Below are 19,201 nucleotides of genomic sequence, written 5' to 3' on the forward strand. Positions count from 1 at the left end.
TTTCAAGTCATCCACTCTCAAGGCATTTTAAAGAAACTCACAACCACTCCCATAAAGGCCTCATATTTTTTTTACATCCAAACCATCCCCAGACATTGGATGGGCAAGGATTACATGAGCCAGATATCAAGGGTAGAGTCCAAATGGATTTTTCTACTAAACAGCTTGTCACTAAATAGCCTAAATTTTGACATAAAATTATATACCTTGGCACCTTTGTGTATAGAGATGAGCGAACATGTTTGGAAAACGTTCGGTACTTTCAAATTCTGTACGAACACTGCATATTCGGTTCGTGATCGGACCCCCGATCGTTTTTACTCAAAATCAGCAAAATATGGCCAAAGGTCGGTAAATGATCGTGTTTCCACTAGTGCAGGATCGGGCAATTAATTTTCCAGAGGGGCCACATGAGAGACCGAGACTGATGTGGAGGGCCAAACTAATAGGCTGAAATTAACTCTGCTCAATATTAATATTAACATCTTAATTATAATTACTTTATATTAATATTAATTGTATCACTTAATATTGAGCAGAGTTAAGTATGCCGACATCCTCCTATATACCGTTTGAGCACACACACAGCCCCATGTATACCGTAAGAGCCTCCACACAGCCTCCTCATGTCCAGCAGGAGACCCCTATTGCCTCACCATGTCCGGCAGGAGACCCCCTTAGCCTCCCCATGTAGAGCAGGAGGCCACTGTAGCCTGCCCATGTCCATCAGGAGACTCCCCTAGCCTCCCTATGTCAAGCAGAAGACCCCCCCTAGCCTCACCATGTCCAGTAAAAGACCCCCCTAGCCTCCCCATGTTCAGCAGGAGACCCCCCTAGCTTCCCCATGTCCAGCAGGAGACCCCCGTAGCCTCTCCATGTCAAGCAGGAGACCCGCCTAGCCTCCCCATGTCCAGCAGGAGACCCCCCTAGCCTCCCCATGTCCAGCAGGAGACCCCCCTAGCCTCCCCATGTACAGCAGGAGACCCCCCCCATAGCCTCCCCATGTACAGCAGGAGACCCCCCATAGACTCCCCATGTTCAGCAGGAGACCCTCCATAGCCTCCCCATGTCCAGCAGGAGACCCCCATAGCCTCCCCATTTCTAGCAGGAGATCCCCATAGCCTCACAATGTCTATCAGTAGACCCCCATAGCCTCCCCATGTCCAGCAACAGACCCCTATAACCTCCCAATGTCCAGCATGAGACCCGCACAGCCTCCCCATGTCCAGCAACTGACCCCCATAGCCTCCTCATATCCAGCAACTGACTCCCATAGCCTCCTCATGTCCAGCAACTGACCCCCATAGACTCCCCATGTCCAGCATGAGACCCACATAGCCTCCCCATGTACAGCATGAGACCCCCACAGCTTCCCCATGTCCAGCAACTGACCCCCATAGCCTCCCCATGTCCAGCAACTGACCCCATAGCCTCCCCATGTACAGCAACTGACCCCCATAGCCTCCCCATGTCCTGCAACTGACCCCCATAGCCATGAAAAAAAGAACCACCACACTCACCTCGCTCCCGTTGTCATTGCCCCGACGCTGTGCCTCTGCTCCTGTATGTAGCTCAGCTGAGCTGACGGGATGACATGACGTCATCGTATCAGCTGTCTCACTTGCTGATTGGTGGAAGAAGGGGCAGGCGGTGCCATCTTGCAGATAGCCATGACAGTGAGAGGCAGCGGCAACGGACAGGCAGGGAAGGGCGCGGTGCGACCAGTGGGCCACTGGTTTCAGCCCACAGCCATACTTTGCCCAGGCCTGCACTAGTGTATTTTTTTAAGACTTTGGCTAGAATAGTGGTGCTGTATGATGATAGGGGAGACGTGTTTGATGAGGGGAGTTGGTGGGGAGAGGTTAGAGGATTGGTGAACTGTCATTCTTAATTTTCTTTTCTTAACTGTGTGGACATTCCGGCAGCCAATCAGGGAGCAGTAACCATCTACAACGTTCAGACACAAGGGTTTGTGTCATTGGCTGCCAAAGTCACATGTACCTCTCCATATAAAGAGTGGACATGTTGTTTTGGCGCCATTTTGTCAGTGTAACAGAGCAGAGAGGCTCCTCCTGCTGCTGCTACTGAATAGTGAGAGAGTGAGATAGTTAGCTAGGTGGTTGCTTGGAAGTCAAATAGTTTACATAGATAGGATCCTGTGTGGCTGTGAAATTGACCTTCCAGCAGATCAATCGTTTTTGCTATTAGTGTGGTCCAGACAGAGACACCATGCTACATTTCAGCATAGAACTCTGTTGTGCTGATATTTGTGCTCCATGCAGGAGTACACCTTTGAAACTCTAATTTTTTCTGGTACTACCGTGCTACATAAAGCAGGACACATCTGAGCTTGTAATTGTTTTGCGCTGAGATTCCGCTGTATCCAGGTGTCACGGGTGTGTCAGGGTTGACAGACAGTCATACGGTGTCCGGCTGTAGAAGGTCGCTGCTTTTGGCCTTACAAACATCTCCCTGATCCATTTATGATTCCTCTCTTTAGGACCCAGCGGTGATCCTCACCTTGCTTGGGGATTATATCTTTCCCTTTAGGACCCTGAGGTATCCTCACCTTTCTGCTGTTAATCAGCACTTCCTTGCCATGTCCTTAAATACACTGAGATTGCTCAGAGAGTTGCTGGTGATAGCGTGTATACCAATTCAGGCTTGGGATTTCTAGTAGTCGGCTAGAATTATCATGGATTTCCTTCGTGGATTGTTGCCATTAGTGATGAGCGAGTGTATTCGTTACTATTCGCACGGATAGTACAGCATTCGGGTTACTTGTTATATTGCGAGTATTTGTGTACTCGCCTCGCTATATTCGGATGTCCCGCCCTGCAGTTTTGGTGCCTCCTTTTCAGCTACTAAACATGCTGAGCTTCTAAACCAATCACAGTAATGCCGCAGACATCTTAGTTGTGGCATTACTGTCATTGGCTGGCCACCCAGCGTCATAGGGTCTATTTAAGCCCTGCCGCTGCCATTTTGTGCACATTGCGTCCCGAGCCTGCATTCTGCAAGCATAGGGAGAGACCGCTGAGCTGCTAGGGAGAGTGTTCAGGCCTCTTGATAAATCAAAAGCCCTTTTAAGGGCTACCTGCAGTGTATACTAGTTCAGTGTAGAGTATGGAGGGAGAGATACTCGAGCAGGGACAGTTTAAAGGAGCCGCTCACTAGTACCATAATACCACCAAAAAATAGCTCTTTTCAGAGCTGAAGACACACAACAAAGTCAGAGTACAGGGAGGGAGAGATTGTGTGTTAGGTAGGGAGAGGTTAAAGTGTTCGTCCAGTGTCCATCTTAAAACAGCTCTTGTCAGAAGCAAAGCAATATTTTTCCTGCACACAGAGTAGTAGCATTTTGTGCTGCCTTTTTTTTTTAAAAGCACAGGTCTGTCCACATTAGTCCACTTAAAAAGGCGGCTAGTGCTCAACGCAAAGCAGTAGTCCAAACATTTCCTACTGCCTGCTACCAAGCACGCACCAGGCCATTTTCCCTGCAGTTTTGGGGGTGACAGCCTGCCTTCTGTCCACATTAGTCCACTTAAAAAGGCGCTTAGTGCCTTATGCAAAGCAGTAGTCCAAACATTTCCTACTGCCTGCTACCAAGCACGCGCAAGGCCATTTTCTCGCTGTTTTGGGGGTGACAGCCTGCCTTCTGTCCACATTAGTCCACTTAAAAAGGTGTTTAGTGCCCTACGCAAAGCAGTAGTCCAAACATTTCCTACTGCCTGCTACCAAGCACGCACAAGGCCATTTTCTCTCTGTTTTTGGGGTGACAGCCTGCCTTCTGTCCACATTAGTCCACTTAAAAAGGTGTTTAGTGCCCTACGCAAAGCAGTAGTCCAAACATTTCCTACTGCCAAGCATGCACCAGGCCATTTTCCTCGCCTGTTTTTGGGGTGACAGCCTGCCTTTTGTCCACATTAGTCCACTTAAAAAGGCGGTTAGTGCCTTACGCAAAGCAGTAGTCCAAAAATTTCCTAGTGTCTGCTACCAAGCACGCACCAGGCCATTTTCCCTGCTGTTTTCGGGGTGACAGCCTGCCTTCTGTCCACATTAGTCCACTTAAAAAGGTGTTTAGTGCCCTACGCAAAGCAGTAGTCCAAACATTTCCTAATGCCTGCTACCAAGCACGCACCAGGCCATTTTCCTCGCCTGTTTTTGGGGTGACAGCCGGCCTTTTGTCCACATTAGTCCACTTAAAAAGGCGGTTAGTGCCTTACGCAAAGCAGTAGTCCAAAAATTTCCTACTGCCTGCTACCAAGCACGCACCAGGCCATTTTCTCGCTGTTTTGGGGGTGACAGCCTGCCTTCTGTCCACATTAGTCCACTTAAAAAGGTGTTTAGTGCCCTACGCAAAGCAGTAGTCCAAACATTTCCTACTGCCTGCTACCAAGCACGCACAAGGCCATTTTCTCTCTGTTTTTGGGGTGACAGCCTGCCTTCTGTCCACATTAGTCCACTTAAAAAGGTGTTTAGTGCCCTACGCAAAGCAGTAGTCCAAACATTTCCTACTGCCAAGCATGCACCAGGCCATTTTCCTCGCCTGTTTTTGGGGTGACAGCCTGCCTTTTGTCCACATTAGTCCACTTAAAAAGGTGGTTAGTGCCTTACGCAAAGCAGTAGTCCCAAAATTTCCTAGTGTCTTCTACCAAGCACGCACCAGGCCATTTTCCCTGCTGTTTTTGGGGTGACAGCCTGCCTTCTGTCCACTTTAGTCCACTTAAAAAGGTGTTTAGTGCCCTACGCAAAGCAGTAGTCCAAACATTTCCTACTGCCAAGCATGCACCAGGCCATTTTCCTCGCCTGTTTTTGGGGTGAAAGCCTGCCTTTTGTCCACATTAGTCCACTTAAAAAGGCGGTTAGTGCCTTACGCAAAGCAGTAGTCCAAAATTTCCTAGTGTCTGCTACCAAGCACGCACCAGGCCATTTTCCCTGCTGTTTTTGGGGTGACAGCCTGCCTTCTGTCCACATTAGTCCACTTAAAAAGGTGTTTAGTGCCCTACGCAAAGCAGTAGTCCAAACATTTCCTACTGCCTGCTACCAAGCACGCACCAGGCCATTTTCCTCGCCTGTGTTTGGGGTGACAGCCGGCCTTTTGTCCACATTAGTCCACTTAAAAAGGCGGTTAGTGCCTTACGCAAAGCAGTAGTCCAAAAATTTCCTACTGCCTGCTACCAAGCACGCACAAGGCCATTTTCTCTCTGTTTTTGGGGTGACAGCCTGCCTTCTGTCCACATTAGTCCACTTAAAAAGGTGTTTAGTGCCCTACGCAAAGCAGTAGTCCAAACATTTCCTACTGCCAAGCATGCACCAGGCCATTTTCCTCGCCTGTTTTTGGGGTGACAGTCTGCCTTTTGTCCACATTAGTCCACTTAAAAAGGCGGTTAGTGCCTTACGCAAAGCAGTAGTCCAAAAATTTCCTAGTGTCTTCTACCAAGCACGCACCAGGCCATTTTCCCTGCTGTTTTTGGGGTGACAGCCTGCCTTCTGTCCACTTTAGTCCACTTAAAAAGGTGTTTAGTGCCCTACGCAAAGCAGTAGTCCAAACATTTCCTACTGCCTGCTACCAAGCACGCACCAGGCCATTTTCCCCGCTGTTTTTGGGGTGACAGCCTGCTTTCTTTCCACATTAGTCCACTTAAAATGGTGTTTAGTGCCCTACGCAAAGCAGTAGTCCAAAAATTCCCTACTGCCTGCTACCAAGCACGCACCAGGCCATTTTACCCACTATTTTGGAAGCCACCATCCCAAGGGCCACCAATCACAAATAATAGTTAGGCTGGAGTAGGAATACTGTGCTGTTTTGTCCACTGAAAAATGTGCATAGGGTTTGTAAAAATTAGCCCTATGGACTGAGTCATGGTTGACACAGGAGGCCACCATCCCAAGGGCCTCCAATCACAAATAGTAGTTAGGCTGGCGTAGGAATTCTGTCTTGGTTTGTCCACTGCACAATGTGCATAGGGTTTGTAAAAATGAGCCCTATGGGCTGAGTCATGGTTGACGCCAGAAGCCACCATCCCAAGGGCCTCCAATCACAAATAGTAGTTAGGCTGGTGTAGGAATTCTGTCCTAGTTTGTCCACTGCACAATGTGCATAGGGTTTGTAAAAATTATCCCTATGGCCTGAGTCAAGGTTGACGAAGGAAGGAAACGGATTTTTATGGGAACGGGGTGACATTAACAGCAGTAGCGTTAATCTGCATTTTTGGTGAATTTAGGTTGGCTTGCTGTCATCTAGAGGGATTACAAACTGTGGAGATATCCAGTCCTTGTTGAATTTAATCAGAGTAAGTCTGTCTGCATTTTCTGTGGAGCGGTGTGAGCACCTATCAGTGATGATTGCCCCAGCGGAACTGAAAACACGCTCAGACACCACACTAGCAGCCGGGCAGGCCACCACCTTCAAGGCGTATAAGGAGAGGTCGGGCCAAGTGTTCAGCTTAGACACCCAATAATTAAAGGGAACTGAAGCATCAGAAAGGACGCACATATGTTCACTTAAGTACCCCTTGACCATGTTCTGCAACTTATCCCTCCTTGGCATTGTTACAGGCACAGATAGCCCTTGCTGTTGTGTTGGTTTATTGAAAATTGCCCAATTTGTGCACATTTTCCCCCCACCTCTGTTGGAGCTGGTGTTCGTGTCTCTCCCAATTAATCCTTGGTGTTGAAAAGAGCCGGTACCTCTGCCACCAGCATTGTCTGAGGGTGATGTTTTTAGCAACTGATCTACAACGGCCCTCTTGAACGATTCCATTGTAAAACTGTTAGAACCCTCCTGTTAGTTTTTTCTATTTTGCTGGTCACATGACTTTTTGCCTATATAATCCAGCTCCGCCCTCCTGGCCTTGCTGGACTTCAGTGTTACATTTACTCTTAAGCTAGCCAGGTGCTTTGTACCTTTCTCTGTAGTTTGCTTGGTCTTTTTACCACTAGTACTTCTGTTTGTTTGTCTTTGCTCTGCTACAATTTCTGCTAGGAGGTGTCCAACTATATCCCAGTCCTTAGTTCTTGTAGGGACCCCTCCCTTATATCTATAGGTGCGTTCAGACTAGCCGAGGACTTAGGCGGGTCTGTTCACAAGGAACAGGTCCCCCGCTGCATCGTAGAGAATCAGCTTAGTCCTATTGTAGGGACAGTTTTCCTATCTTTCCTTAGTGTTTGTAGTAGTTCATAACAAAAACTCTTTGGTGACTCCAAAAGCACAGAAGGAAATTTCTCCTTGTACCGTGGATCGAGAAAGGTGGCGAACCAGTAAAGTTCGCTCTTGTCACCTGCACCTTAAAAACATCTCCAGAATCCGACCTTTTCTCACCTTTCAAACTGCTAAAACACTTACTGTCGGTCTTATTCACTCTCGTCTGGACTACTGCAACTCTCCCTCTTACCAAACTTTCTCCTCTCCAATCCGTCCTGAATGCGGCAGCCAGGGTTGTATTTCTGTCCAGCCACTTCACCGATGCCTCCATCCTGTGCAAGTCATTACACTGGTTGCCCATTCGCTACAGAGTCCAATATAAACTCATCACTCACCCACAAAGCTCTCCACAGTTCTGCACTGCCGTATATCTTCTCTCTCATCTCTGTCTGTTGCCCTACACGTGCCCTCCATTCTACAAATGACCTAAGACTAACATCCCCCATAATCCGAACCTCGCATCTCCGTCTCCAAGACTTCTCTCGTGCTGTGCCAGTTCTCTGGAATGCACTGCCACAGGAGATCCGACTGAGGCCTAGTCCCCACATCTTCAAGCGTGCTTTAAAAACCCATCTCTTTAAACAAGCCTACCTCCTCAGCTACTCAGTATACTAAATTTCCCCTGTTCCCTCCTTCTAAATATTATTCAGTATCTGCACCCTACTATTTATCTGTCTCCACACTCTCCATGCACACGATAACTGAACTCAATACTTGATTATTGCACTTAAGCATACTGGCTGATGACCGGATTATGCAGCTTTACATGAAAATCCCTACTTATTATAATTGCCAGACTGGAAATAACAAGCACTTTTCACGTATTGTGTCCACCCATTTCCTTGTAGAATATAAGCTTGCAAGCTGGGACCTCACTCCTAATGTAACTGTTTAAACTGTCTTACCTTGTATTGAATTTATTGTATGTACATGTCCCCGCTTAATTGTAAAGTGCTGCGGAATATGTGGCGCTATATAAATAAAAATGATTATTCTTATTATTGTTGGATAAAATGTGTATCACGCAAGTGTCTTGCCACAGACATTTACACATGAACTGTGCCATGTGGCCAAGCTGCAAAAAGGCAAATGTTCTGTGTCCCCAACAGTAGAAACAATACCCATCCTCTCCTCACGCTGACTCGCCTCGTACTCCTCCTCCACCTCCTCCTCTCCAGCACATCCTGACTGGACAGACATGAAGCTTGGGTTGGGTGTCCCCTCTGTAGCATTACAAGTCCCCTCGGTAGCACAGATAAACAAGTCCTCTTCCTCCTCATCTACCTGCTCATCACCCAATGTTGCCTCAAAATACTGGCAGGGTTGGGTAGTATCACCCATTTGGAAATATGGCTCCATACCAACATGCTGGGCACTCAAAGCTTCCTCTTTGAGATTATGCAGTGATTGTTTCAAGAGACACAGCAGTGGAATGGTTACGCTGATAATAGACTGATCACCGCTCGCTAGGTTGGTGCAGTACTCAAAGTTCTCAAGAAGCTCACAAATGTCAGCGATCCACACCCACTCGACAGTTGTTATGTGTGGTGGCTGACTCTCAGTCTGTAGAAGCAAGATATGGTAATATTAAAATGTAACTTTTATTTGATATGCAATAAAATAGACCAAATCTACTATATACTATCTACTCAAATCACAAATTAAACTCACAAGGTCCTCATGACCCTAAATCCAGAGACAAGTGCATGTACTGATATAAAATTCTATAGCAGAAATTTTTACTAAGTATATTATCAACCACTTATATGAGTATAACTTTAGCCAAAGTCTATACCCATACAGATTCAATGCATACCCAGAAAATGTTGCAGTGAGGTAGGTTAATGATAATATACACCTACCTAAGAACCTAAGCAAATGGTGACCAGGTGTACCCAAATTACACTTAGGAACACTGATTATTTAAATAGGTATAATAAAAAGGTGCTACTGTGCTGCACACCTATCCTTTAGATACAAACATACAGGACAAACATCTAAATACACAAATCACCACAGAGAACACAGTGCAAAAAGGCAAATAAGACAAACTCTGTCTGTCGTAAGTCAGAACAAACCTCTCAAAGAATGCAAAGGACTCCTACTGTAGAAAAAACTGAAACAGTCTTACCAAGTCCTGCAAATCAGCATGGCTCGCTCAGTGTCAGTGTGGCATCAGTCTCATAAGTCCAACTAACTGGTCACATAAAAGAGAGATAGAGGTGCGGTGCTCCCTACGCGTTTCCTCTCATCCAGATTCATCAGGGGAGACTTTCATGACTGGGAATGCTGCAGCATTACTGACCATCCAGTCGTTATCCTCCTAAATGGTCACATTTGACCATGAACGCCATAATAGCTCCCACCATGGAGCTGCTATTTATGCCAGCCGCCCTTAGAGTTCACAGCTGGGTCATTTCCAGTCGCGTCTGACCTACTTCCGGCATCTGGAGCGCAAGCCTCAGCCGTGGACCACATCCTCAGCCGCCTGGTCGTCATTTCCGGTGACGTAGTGCTGTCGCCAGTCACTGGAACGCATGATATAGCAGTGGAACGCACCTGTGCATTCAGAGGCAGCGCTATGTTCTAGGCGGTCTTACGCTACTTAGGGACCACAGAGAAGCAGCGCTATTTTAGAGGCAGTCACACATAACTTGGGCATAAGCAGGGCAGAGGTGAACTAAATACATATATAATCTTCAGTCCTCAGTCCCTCTTAAGAGATAAATCCCTTAATGGCCACCCATCACAAAATGTAACAAAATACCATTAGGTGTTGGATCCAAAATAGCCTAAATAGGGAAAAGAAAGGGGGGGCACGGATAAAGATATATATCCATACTCAAAGTGTGCCACCCACTCCCTGAAGTATGAGTTGTATTCTAGCCACAGTAATTAATATGTAGAGGGATAAAAATGAGCATAGGGTCCTCCCAAAACCATGCGTGTCCAAAACAGATATAAGATAAACTCATAAAGAGTATTTGGGACTCTGGCAAGAGAAAGGAGCTACACTCAGGAGTACATGCAATGACCACTGTCGCTGGAGAGGTTCTGTACACATTACAGTTGGTGAGTTGCAGAATAGTAGTATGACAATGAAGAAATAACATATAGAGCAGGGTGTGAAGAAAAGGGTGTATCTATCTCCAGACTTAAGGCTTGTTTTCAACATCTAGACCAGGGGTCTCAAACACGCGGCCCGCGAGCCGCATGCGGCCCCTGAGGCTGCTTTATGCGGCCCGCAGGCACAGACCCCTTGATGATCCCGACCTGGTCCAGGAAGAGCTGCCGACAGCAGCGCTGAATTGCCGCACAGAGACTGTTTCCCAGCACAGCATTTCCAATGCCAGCCGCTGGCCAATCAGAGGCCAGCAGCTGATATCTGCGTGTCGGCGCAGTGAGTATGATGTCATTGCCGTACGCTGATGTCAGCTGCAGGCCTCTGATTGGCCGGCGGCTGGCATTGGAAATGCTGTGCTGGGAGACAGTCTGTGTGCGGCAATGCAGCGCTGCTGTCGGCGGCTCCTCCTGGACCAGGTCGGGATCGTCAAGGGGTCTGACTCTGTGGTGCCTGCGGGCCACATCTGCAGGAAGGACGCCGAGGGAACGGAGGACAGGTGAGAATCATCTTTTTTTTTTTTATGTGTGTGAAGAACAGCACAGGGGGCACATAGCCAAAAGATGGGGACCTGGATGGGGCACATAGCCACAAGATGGGGACCTGGATGGGGCACATAGCCACAAGAGGGGGACCTGGATGGGCACATACCCACAAGACGGGGACCTGGATGGGGCACAGAGCCACAAGATGGGGACCTGGATGGGGCACATAGCCACAAGATGGGGACCTGGATGGGGCACATAGCCACAAGAAGGGGACCTGGATGGGCACATACCCACAAGATGTGGACCTGGATGGGGCACATAGCCACAAGAGGGGGACCTGGATGGGGCACATAGCCACAAGAGGGGGACCTGGATGGGCACATACCCACAAGATGGGGACCTGGATGGGGCACAGAGCCACAAGATGGGGACCTGGATGGGGCACATAGCCTCAAGAGGGGGACCTGGATGGGCACATACCCACAAGATGGGGACCTGGATGTGGCACATAGCCACAAGATGGGGACCTGGATGTGACGCGCCCCCTGGGCCATATTCAAGGGATACCCGGAGCCGGATCTGTATGGGGGTAGTAGTCCTTGTGGCGGTGACCCGGTCCGTGCCCAGGGTGTCAAACTAAGTGGCAGTCTATGGCAGTAGATGTTAACTTGGATGTCGACTACGCCACCCGTTGAGTGCGGCTTTGAAGCCGCCGCTGCAGAGCAGTCCGCTGAGGCCGGTGGTATATGTGCAGCAGTGATGGTATAACCCCCAACGGGAGGGGTATGGCCTCAGGGCAGCAGGTGTGAATGATGGGGGTTGTGATGATGCAGGAAGGAGAGGCAGAGTCAGGAGATGCAGTTTCAGGGTTTTTACTCACTGATGTTGCTTTAGTCACTCTGGCCTTGAGTGACCACCCGAGCCGTGCTGCGTCCACCAGGTCCTGGACTCGGCTAACCCCCAGGCAGTCCGGAGCATGGTCCTGAGCTTCCCTGTCTCTCTCTCTTCCTCCTGGCCGTTCCCACCAGGGATCCACCTTTGGCCGGCTCCCTCGGGTCTCTTGGTGGTCAAACCTCCTCTGGGTTCCCTGACCCTATGCTTGGTGTGCCTTTCTGGTGGATTTGGTGAGGGTCGTGGCAAATCTTGACCACGACCTCCGGTTCCTGGCTGAGGATTAGTGGCCTCCACCAGTTCAGGTTCCGGTACCCGTGTCCGCCAACCCTTCACCCTTTCTGGTCTGTTTCTGGGTTCTTGGGGTTCCTTCTGTCTTTCTCTCTGGGTCCTTCTTACTCCTCTCTCTGCAGGCCTTGCTCTGGAGCTGGGCCCAGCCGGAGCCACAGCTCCCTGTCAGCCCTCCTGGCTGAGCTCCTCTCCTGGACTCTCTGACCCTGTTCCTAAGATGGTGCCCACCTTATATACTCCCTCTATGTGTGAGCCCAGGTGACCAGCACCCAATGAGCTCCTAGCTTTACCCAGACTACTCCCCCTATCTGCCCCTACACTACTGGGATGTTCCACCCCCCTCCCACTCCAGCCAGGGACAGACGCTGTCGTACCTGCACATTTACTGGTGGGAGTACCGTAGTTCTGTCCCCCGGAAATGGGATGTATGTAGTGCATGCAGCCTACTAAGCTCAGTTCCACACTCCATCCTTACCCGGGAGTGGAATACCACACCTCTGGCTTGAGGTGCAATACCCCTGTAGCAGCCGAATCCTCAGGGTGCTACAGATGGGCACATACCCACAAGATGTGGACCTGGATGGGGCACATAGCCACAAGAGGGGGACCTGGATGGGCACATACCCACAAGATGGGGACCTGGATGGGGCACATAGCCACAAGATGGGGACCTGGATGGGCACATACCCACAAGATGTGGACCTGGATGGGGCACATAGCCACAAGAGGGGGACCTGGATGGGCACATACCCACAAGATGGGGACCTGGATGGGGCACATAGCCACAAGATGGGGACCTGGATGGGCACATACCCACAAGATGTGGACCTGGATGGGGCACATAGCCACAAGAGGGGGACCTGGATGGGCACATACCCACAAGATGGGGACCTGGATGGGGCACATAGCCACAGTATGGGGACCTGGATGTGGCACATAGCCACAGGATGGGGACCTGGATGGGGCACATAGCCACAGGATGGGGACCTGGATGGGCACATACCCACAAGATGTGGACCTGGATGGGGCACATAGCCACAAGAGGGGGACCTGGATGGGGCACATAGCCACAGTATGGGGACCTGGATGTGGCACATAGCCACAGGATGGGGACCTGGATGGGGCACATAGCCACAGGATGGGGACCTGGATGGGGCACATAGCCACAGGATGGGGACCTGGTTGGGGCACATTAGTACAAGATGGGGACATTACTACAAGATGTTTGCCATTATTACTATATGATGCTAATTGTAAGACAATTTTACTGTATGTGGCCAATTGGGGGAAACAAAATTGTAAAAATCAAAAAAATAAAAATAAAGCATGAAAAAATATTGGGCACTAAAAATGCTGTTTTATATGTAAACTAAAGTAAACACAAAAAAGTACACGTTTATTATCGCCACATCCATAAGAACCCAAGCTATAAAAAAATAAACACGGCAAAAATGTTCAAAAGGTGTATACAAAAAAAAATGGTATCACTAAAAATGTCACATTGAACAAAAAATGCGGCCCCCCAAATTCAAATTTTTTCCATTTGCGGCCCATATACCCAGCCGAGTTTGAGACCCCTGATCTAGACCTACCTGACAGTGGAGGTTGGCACCCACAACCTGCGCAGTGGTGCCCCCACTCCGCGGCGGCTGGACCTACTCTCCTGTCCCTCATCTGTCCCTCATCTTACAGAAAACATTTGAATGATACCTGCTCATTCAGTCCGCTGGGTACCATGGTATGTAGATCGTGTATCCATCTTGTTTCTCTTTGTAGGATAATCCTATCCCAGTCACCCCCTCTTAGTGGGGATTTGATCTTATTAATACCAATAAATTTGATGCAGTCCGTACGTCCCTGATGTAAGATTATTGTTGACATAATTAGCCAGAGGTGTATCCCTCTTGTCTTATCTCGCAAATGTTCACAAATCCTCCTCCTAAGTTCTCTCCTGTTTTTTTCCCACGTATTCAACATTGCATTGGCATGTAGCTTTATATAATCGCTTTCGACCTAAATTTGATGAATGTATTAATCTGGTACACCTTTCCAGTTACTTTACTATCAAATGTTTTAGCTTGGGTAATGGCCTTACATGCAACACAGCTGGCACATTTAAAACATCCTTCAATAGGGGTTTGAAGCCAGTTGGTCTCTGATCTTTGGACGTAGTGACTATGTACGAGTCTGTCTCGCAGGGACCTACCCCTCTTATATGTAATTTGAGGGGATGATTTCACATATTCGCCTACAGTACAGACCAAAAGTTTGGACACACCTTCTCATTTAAAGATTTTTCTGTATTTTCATGACTACGAAAATTGTACATTCACACTGAAGGCATCAAAACTATGAATTAACACATGTGGAATTATATACTTAACAAAAAAGTGTGAAACAACTGAAAATATGTCTTATATTCTAGGTTCTTCAAAGTAGCCACCTTTTGCTTTGATGACTGCTTTGCACACTCTTGGCATTCTCTTGATGAGCTTCAAGAGGTAGTCACCGGAAATGGTCTTCCAACAATCTTGAAGGAGTTCCCAGAGATGCTTAGCACTTGTTGGCCCTTTTGCCTTCACTCTGCGGTCTAGCTCACCCCAAACCATCTCGATTGGGTTCAGGTCGGGTGACTGTGGTGGCAAGGTCATCTGGCGTAGCACCCCATCACTCTCCTTCTTGGTCAAATAGCCCTTACACAGCCTGGAGGTGTGTTTGGGGTCATTGTCCTGTTGAAAAATAAATGATGGTCCAACTAAACGCAAACCGGATAGAATAGCATGCCACTGCAAGACGCTGTGGTAGCCATGCTGGTTCAGTATTCCTTCAATTTTGAATAAATCCAAGACAGTGTGACCAGCAAAGCACCCCTACACCATCACACCTCCTCCTCCATGCTTCACAGTGGGAACCAGGCATTTAGAGTCCATCCGTTCACCTTTTCTGCGTCGCACAAAGACACGGTGGTTGGAACCAAAGATCTCAAATTTGGACTCATCAGACCAAAGCACAGATTTCCACTGGTCTAATGTCCATTCCTTGTGTTCTTTAGCCCAAACAAGTCTCTTCTGCGTATTGCCTGTCCTTAGCAGTGGTTTCCTAGCAGCTATTTTACCATGAAGGCCTGCTGCACAAAGTCTCCTCTTAACAGTTGTTGAAGAGATGTGTCTGCTGCTAGAACTCTGTGTGGCATTGACCTGGTCTCTAATCTGAGCTGTTGTTAACCTGCGATTTCTGAGGCTGGTGACTCGGATAAACTTATCCTCAGAAGCAGAGGTGACTCTTGGTCTTCCTTTCCTGGGGCGGGCCTCATGTGAGCCAGTTTCTTTGTAGCCTTTGATGGCTTTTGCAACTGCACTTTGGGACACTTTCAAAGTTTTCCCAATTTTTCGCACTGACTGACCTTCATTTCTTAAAGTAATGATGGCCACTCGTTTTTCTTTACTTAGCTGCTTTTTTCTTGCCATAATACAAATTCTAACAATCTATTCAGTAGGACTATCAGCTGTGTATCCACCAGACTTCTGCACAACACAACTGATGGTCCCAACCCCATTTATAAGGCAAGAAATCCCACTTCCTGTCAGGCACACCTGTGAAGTGAAGTGAAAGCCATTTCCGGTGACTACCTCTTGAAGCTCATCAAGGGAATGCCAAGAGTGTGTAAAGCAGTCATCAAAGCAAAAGGTGGCTACTTTGATGAACCTAGAATATAAGACATATTTTCAGTTGTTTCACACTTTTTTGTTAAGTATATAATTCCACATGTGTTAATTCATAGTTTTGATGCCTTCAGTGTGAATGTACAATTTTCATAGTCAGGAAAATACAGAAAAATCTTTAAATGAGAAAGTGTGTCCAAACTTTTGGTTTGTACTGTATATCCTCATCCATATGTAAAATCGGCCAATGTTTCTGAAGAATTTGTCTAACTTCATTAGACTTATTTGAAAATGTGGTAACCAAACGACAGATATCACCGCTCTCCTGGTCTTTTAGGGACGGATTTAACAAAGCCGAACATCCTCTTGCCAGAGTCTCCTTATAGGCCTTAGTTAGAACTCTATCTGGGTAGCCTCTTTCAGTAAACCTTCTGCGCAGTTCAGCTGCCTGATGATGAAAAACAGTGTAATTTGAGCAGTTCCTGTGAATTCTCATAAACTGTCCCTTTGGAATGCCTTTCTTTAACGGGAGGGGATGGTTGCTCTCCCATCTTAGCAGTGAGTTGGTAGCTGTTTTTTTCCTATAAGTCTGGGTTGCAATTTCACCACTCACCTCTTTATGTATGAGGATATCAAGAAATGGTAAGGTGTCTCCACCCACTTCATAGGTAAAGTGTAGGTTCAAGTGATTCTGATTCAATTTGTTTACAAAGATGTCAAACTGTGTGGAATCCCTTTTCCAAAAAATCAGGATATCATCTATATAGCGTACCCATAATGTTACCCTCTCACTGCCTTCGATTGAGTTGTCCCAGAAGACGACCATCTCCTCCCACCAGCCCAGGTACAGATTAGCATACGATGGGGCACAGGGGCTCCCCATCGCCGTACACCTGAGCTGGTGGAAGTATACACGGTCAAACAAAAAAACATTCCTGTTAAGACAGAATTCCAGTGATCTCTGGACAAAAGCATTGTGCTCAAAAATTGGCAGCCTCTACTGCGCAAAAAAAAATCAGCTGCTTCCAGACCTTTTGTATTGGGGTATTGATGAATATAGAGACTCCACGTCAATGCTGGCAAGTATGACGTTGGGGTCCGCAGAAATGCAATCAAGCTTCCTCAATAGGTCGCTGGTGTCCCGTATGTACGAGTTGAGACTCAGAACGAATGGCTTCAGGACTTTGTCCAAATAAATACCTATATTCTGAGTGATACTGTCCACTCCGGCCACAATAGGTCGTCCCTAAAGCGGATTAGTCCCTTTATGTACTTTTGGTAGACTATAGAATGTGGCCATAATGGGAAAGTTAGGGCAGATGAAATAGTGCTCCTTCTTACTGCTGACTCCAATATTTAGACCATCCTGAACCAATAGTCTCAACTCGTTTAGAAAAGTATCTGTAGGATTTCTCCTCAGTACTCCATAGCATCCTTTGTCTTGTAATAAATTGAGGCACATTTGATGATAATCTTTAGTATCCATTAACACCACGTTGCCTCCTTTGTCCAAAGGCTTAATTGTTATTGACTTGTCTTTTTCAAGAGTGCATAAGGCCCACATTTCTGCTTTAGTCATATTGAATCTAGATCTAACATTATGCTCATCCAATCTAGTCAAATCATCTGTGACTAAGCTTAGAAATACATTAATCGGGCCCAAATCAGCTTGTGGTGGTGGCATTTTTGTGCTTTTAGATTGCAAGTATGTGAACGGACCCCTACCTTCCAAATTAGGGTTAGGTAAACCCAACTCAAATAGTGTCCTAATATCCATCAATAGATCATCCGGGACCCCCAACTCAGAACAGGTATGTTTATTCATACGAATGTGATGTTTGCGCCACTTTACCTTGCGTATAAACAAATTAAGATCTTTTACTATTTTATGGATCCGGGTGGTGGAACCTCTGTGCTGGGATGCAAGGAGGGACCAGAGGGGTGTAACTAAGTGCCTACTCGGACTGACCGTGGTCGCACGGCGACTTAGTCGACTCCGTGAACCAAGGAGGGACCGGGCATGTGGACCAGGTGCCATTCTGGGACCGACCTTGTGAGAGAGCAGGCGACTCCCATGGGTCAGTTGGCTGAAGCTGACAGGTACAGCGGGAGAGCACGGCAGGTAGCCTGACGGGTGATCCGGGTTGGCAAGCAGGCGGGCACGGCAGGTAGCCAGTCAGGTGATCCAGGTTGGCAAGCAGGCGGCCACGGCAGGTTGTCAGACGGGAGATTCGGGTAGGCAAGCAGGCGGACACGGCTGACAGACAGGCTGGCGGACACGGCTGACAGACAGGCTGGTGGGCACGGCTGACAGACAGGCTGGCGGGTACGGCTCATAGATAGGCTGGCGGGCACGGCTGATAGACAGGCTGGCGGGCACGGCTAACAGACAGGCTGGCGTGCACTGGAACCTGAGGGCTGTGGAGAGTGTTAGCACACAAACAACAACCTTGCACAGGCACCTCCATTTTGGAGGAGGTGCTTTATATAGGAGTGGTCCTCCGGACATTGGCCGGGGACTCTTTAGGACGGCGTGCACGGCCCCTTTAAGAGGGAGGGAGCGTGCGCGCCCTAAGCACAGTGCCCGGGAAGCTGTGCACGCAACAGCAGCTGCGGGAGCAGGGGAGCTGGAGGACGCCGGACCAGGACCGTGTCGGTGAGGGGAACGGCATCTCTGCCCGGCAGGAGGCAGAGACGCCGACGCTACATACTGCTTCAAATGAGTTGTAGTCTGTGGTGGGAACAAAAGTAAGACCCTTACTTAAAACTCTCATTTAGGTTGACTCAGAACTCTTGATGAGAGATTAATAATCTGTAGGTTCGTTATGGGCCCAACGGGTTGGAGAGATTGAACAGGCTCCTCAACGGGTACCGCGATTCTAAAAAATGTCCTCTGACCGGTGACCTCCTGTTGTTATTACAGTTCCTGCCCCCTCTCCCTCTCTGTTTCCCCCTGTGATTTAAATCTGGATTCAGAGTCCGAAATCTCAGTATCTGTAGATGAGATATTTGTCTCTGGAATCCTGAAACCTCTGCTAGATTGAAACACATACGCTTTATTATCCTTGAACTCTTGCAAGTCCCTTACAAAATATTTATGCTTTTGTTCCTTCAAATGATACTGGAATTTTTCCAGAGTATTCTGCAGTGATGCATCCTTCACAGTAAATTCTGGGTCTGATGAGAATTTTTTGGTAACCTCTATTTGTGTCTTTAGGGATACATTCAAGTTTATTAAAGTTTGTTTCTCTTCTTCCAAAAGTAACCTCATGAATTTAAGTGAACTATCTGTAGCTTCCCGCTCCCATTTGGAAAGTAAAACAGGGGTTTTATATCGAAACGAGGGTTGGAGGGTAATTCTAAGATGTCTGGGGACAATCCTGGCTTTCAAATAGCTTTCAAGGGTCTGAACTTCCCACCATGAGGTGGTTTGATCTTTAAATGTTTTTTTAAGGTCCTTAAAAGCTGTATTGAAAGATGGGGTATATTTCTTTTGGACAAACGCATGGTCTGAAAAGACCTCTCTTAGCCTCAGTCGCCC

The sequence above is a fragment of the Phyllobates terribilis genome, unplaced genomic scaffold, assembly GCF_046119375.1.
Source record: "Phyllobates terribilis strain yellow unplaced genomic scaffold, ASM4611937v1 Scaffold_4__5_contigs__length_816908805, whole genome shotgun sequence".
Classification (NCBI taxonomy): domain Eukaryota; kingdom Metazoa; phylum Chordata; class Amphibia; order Anura; family Dendrobatidae; genus Phyllobates; species Phyllobates terribilis.